General features: G+C 39.8%; 1 pseudogene; it reads right to left on the reverse strand.

The window, feature by feature from the left end:
• Nucleotides 1–584: 584 nt before the first annotated feature.
• LOC102963423 lies at nt 585–1,513 on the reverse strand (annotated as a pseudogene).
• Between the last annotated feature and the right edge of the window lie 3,360 nt (nt 1,514–4,873).

Genomic DNA, 4,873 nt, shown 5'->3' on the forward strand with positions numbered 1-4,873 from the left:
GTGGTTGATTTCGAGTTTCATAGTGTTGTGGTCTGAAAATGTGTACAGTATTATCTCCATGGTTTTGTACTTGTTGAGGGCTGATTTGTGTCCCAGTATGTGATATATCCTGGAGAATGTTCCATGTACACTGAAGAAGAATGTGTATTTCACTGCTTTAGGATGAAATGTTCAGAATATATCTGTTAAATCCATTTGTTCCAGTGTGTCATTCACTGCCATTGTTTCCTTGTTGATGATCTGTCCATTGCTGGAAGTGGGGTTGTTGAAGTCCCCTATTATTATAGTATTATTATCAATGAATGTCTTTATATTTGTGATTAATTGATTTATATATTTGGGTGCTGTCACATTTGGAACATAAACGTTTACAATCGTAAATATCAAATCTTCCTGAATACTAAACTATTGAACCTGGAGTGTCCTTGGCATCATAGATTTCAAATATATTTAGATAAAGTAAGATATAATTTGAAGTTACATGTAAGTTAAATTATACTTGTTTGTGACATAAATAAATATTCTGTCATATGAATTAAAGCAAAAATATCCAGTTTTGGTATAAATATTTCATGAATAAGTAGTTATAAATTGATTGTAATGTATTCACACTTTTGAAACACATTTCTATCCTTTTATCAGAACAAATTACCACCAACACACTGACAGTGGCATAGACATTAGACACAAGCTTCTGGAAATCTAGGATGACTGGATCATATGTCCATAACAGAGTTGCAGAGAAAGAGATGATGGCATCCACCCAGTACATGGCCACAAAGAAACTCAGCCAAAACAGTACATTCTGGGTGGTCTTTCTCACTGGGGAGACTCTTGAGGAGAGGCTGGTGCTGTGATGGTGGTGGCACCACCTCTGATGCCTGGACAAGGGAATCATCATGTATGCACTAGAGAGTAGCATGACTCCTATGAAGAAACATCCCTGGATAATGTCATTGTGAGAAGTAGAACCCTGATGATGGACCTTATGGGGAAAATGAGCAGTATTTACTAACATTCAGTAGATTATTCTGGGTCACATTAGAAGAAGAAGCAGCAATATACAAGATGCAGTTACTATTGAGAGACAAACCGAGAAACCATAAGATGATAAATGAATGGAAGATGTACTTTGTGCATTTAGGTTTAAAACTGGCCAACCGGGAGGTACTGAGGCTGATGATAATGGCCTGGAGGATGCTCAGAAGGCAGATGGTCCTCATGCAGGGGCCCCCCATTACTCTGATCATGCAGAATAAAGTCTTATATTTTAAATCATTCAGAAAGTTCAGTGATTCCAACACGGTTGTACACAATAAAAACAATGCAATGGAGAGTTTCATTATGCGGCCAAAGGCCAAATGACAAGTGATTAGGTCAGTGGGCTTAGACCTGTGATCCAGAGGATCATGAAAACGTGGAAGAGAAAGAGGAAGGTGTTGGTGGAAATCTCAGTGCCTACTGGTAAAAATTGGCATATTTTAATAGTCAAATGAATGGAAGATGGGATCATGATAGGTGCAAAAACATATTTATCTGGAAAAAATAGACCTCACATGATCATTGTAATTAACTTTGTTGCCATACTCATCACCACATCACAGTTTTCATTTTAACCAAATCTATTTTACAAAATCAATGTAAAACCTATGTTGTATGAAGTCTTAAAATAGTCTCAACATAATTTGCACACCAATTTGAGTGTGAATGTATTTTATAGTCATACATATCTATCTGATATCTATCTATCAATTATCTATATATCTATCTAAAATCTATCATCATATGTATTATCTAACAAGGGAGAGAGGGAGAAAGATGAAAAAGAGAGGGTGGGGAAGAGAGATAATACACACAACATAACCAAAATCATGGCAGGACAATGTACCCATTTCTCTTGCTCCAATGTACATGCATTTCTTTTGCTTTCTGTTCTGCATTACCCTGACTCATATTCAGCATGAAGAATACTAATAGCCATATAAAGAATGCATAGGTATTTTTTCTTTATAATTGAACTGTTGTAAATTTTATGCTAATGGGGAAAGAATTACCAAACAATTGAGAAAAAAAAATATCCAAGTGTGTTTTCCATCACATACTATCACTTTCTATTCTTCATCCTTAAATATTTAGAGACCGTTGTGAAACATTTGTCATAACCTGACAATTCATCATAATCTCATTTTAAAATCAGATAATTATTAAACGTCCTTCTATCTACAACTGTAATTCTCATTGTCATACAAGCTAATGTATTCATAGCATGGATGTGAATATTTGGTTGTAGACACACAATTGGGGTGAGAATTACAAAACTGATTCAACTTGAACATGGCTCACTCCCCTTTATTGTCAATTAAAGAGATTCATTTTGTAATCTCTTTTTATATCGATAAGGAATTGCCAAAGACTAGATATCAATTTTCTAGAAAAGAAGAGGACAAACACACGATTCTCCACTTTGTGACATTCACAAATTTGTATTAAATGTTTATATGAAGATCATTTCATGGGACTCCATTAATAAAAGGATATATTCCCATGCTTTTAATGCTGCTACATTTGGGGGAAGATGGCAGCGTAGGAGGATGCTGGGCTTACCGTGTCCTGCTGATGACTTAAATTCCACCTACACCTGCCTAACTCCAGAAAACCGCCAGAAGACTAGCAGAATGGAGTCTCCAGAGCCAAGCGCAGACAAAAGGCCCATGGAAGAGGGTAGGAAGGGCGGAGACGCGGTGCCCGATACACAGACTGGCGGGAGGGAGCTGGGCCAGAGGGGCAGCCCACTGGCAAAGCAGAGCCCCCGAGTCTGGCTTGCAAAAGCGGAGGGGCTGGACAGAGTGTGTTCTGACAACAAGCGGGACTTAACATCTGGAAGCTTATAAGCTACCAGCTCTGCTCGGAGAACGGGAGGGCTGGAAGACAACAGGAGAGAGAGTTGAGTCCTGAACAACAGAGAGGAGCTTGGTGGGGAAGAAAGGCGCTTGCCAGCGCCATCTCCCTTGCCCATCCCCCAACCAAAATCCCAAAGGGAACCAGTTCCTGCAAGGGAACTTGCTTAAATTGTGTAAACACCCAACGCAGTGCTTCTGCGGATCCATCCCTCCAGGGGGTCAGACTCCCTCCCGGTGCCTCAGGGCCCCTCCCAAAGTGGATCTCCAAAAGAAAAGCGAGCTGAGCCTGCCCTTCCCACCCCTGTGCACCTTGCCAGTCTACACCAACTAATACGCCAGATCCCCAGCACCACAAGCCTGGCAGTGTGCAAGTAGCCCAGACAGGCCACGCCACCCCACAGTGAATCCTGCCCCGAGGAGAGGGAAAGAGAAGGCACACACCAGTTTGACTGTGGCCCCAGTGGTGGGCTGGGGGCAGACATCAGGTCTGACTGTGGCCCTGCCCACCAATGCAAGTTATTCAAGACAGCACAGGGGAAGTGCCCTGCAGTTCCACACCACTCTAGGGACTATCCAAAATGATGAAACGGAAGAATTCCCATCAAAAAAAAGTCCAGGAAATAATGACAGCTAATGAACTGATAAAAGACGATTTGAACAATATAACAGAAAGTGAATTTAGAAGAATAGTCATAAAATTAATCACTGGGCTTGAAAACATTACAGAGGAGAGCAGAGAATCCATTGTTACAGAGATCAAGGGACTAAGGAACAGCCAGGAGGAGGTAAAAAATGCTATTAATGAGCTGCAGAATAAAATGGAGATGACCACAGCTCGGACTGAAGAGGCAGAGGAGAAAATAGGTGAATTAGAAGATAAAATTATGGAAAAAGAAGAAACTGAGAAAAAGAGAGATAAAAAAATCCTGGAGTAAGAGGGGAAAATTAGAGAAAAAAGTGATGCACTAAGGAGAAATAATATATGCATAATTGGTATTCCGGAGGAGGAAGAGAGAGGGAAAGGTGCTGAAGGTGTACTTGAAGAACTAATAGCTGAGAACTTCCCTGATCTGGGGAAGGAAAAAGGCATTGAAATCCAAGAGGCACAGAGAACTCCTTTCAGATGTAATTTGAATCAATCTTCTGCATGACATATCATAGTGAAACTGGCAAAATACAAGGATAAAGAGAAAATTCTGAGAGCAGCTAGGGATAAACATGCTCTAACATATAAAGGGAGACCTATAAGACTCATGACCAATCTCTCTACTGAAACTTGGCAGGTCAGAAAGGAATGGCAGGAGATTTTCAATGTGATGAACAGAAAAAATATGCAGCTGAGAACCCTTTATCCAGCAAGTCTGTCATTTAGAATAGAAGGAGAGATAAAGGTCTTCCCAAACAAACAAAAACTGAAGGAATTCGTCACCACTAAACCAGCCCTACGGGGGATCCTGTGAGACAAAGTATTAGAGACATCGCTACAAGCATGAAACCTATGGACATCACAATGACTCTAAACCCATATCTTTCTATAATAACACTGAATGTAAATGGACTAAATGTGCCAACCAAAAGAAATAGGGTATCAGAATGGATAAAAAAATAAGACCCATTCTATTTGCTGTCTACAAGAGATTCATTTTAGACCTGAGGACACAGTCAAATTGAGAATGAGGGGATGGAGAACTATTTATCATGCCACTGGAAGTCAAAAGAAAGCTGGAGTAGCCCTACTTATATCAGACAAACTAGACCTTAAATTAAAGGCTGTAACAAGAGAGAAGAAGGGCATTATATAATAATCACAGGGTCTATCCATCAGGAAGAGCTAACAATTATAAATGTCTATGCGCCGAATATGGGAGCCCCCAAATATATAAAACAATTACTCACAAAAATAAACAACTTATTGATAAGAATGTGGTAATTGCAGGGGTCTTTAATACCCCACTTACAAAAATGGATAGATC

The sequence above is a fragment of the Panthera tigris genome, chromosome A1 (assembly GCF_018350195.1).
Source record: "Panthera tigris isolate Pti1 chromosome A1, P.tigris_Pti1_mat1.1, whole genome shotgun sequence".
Taxonomy (NCBI): Eukaryota; Metazoa; Chordata; class Mammalia; order Carnivora; family Felidae; genus Panthera; species Panthera tigris.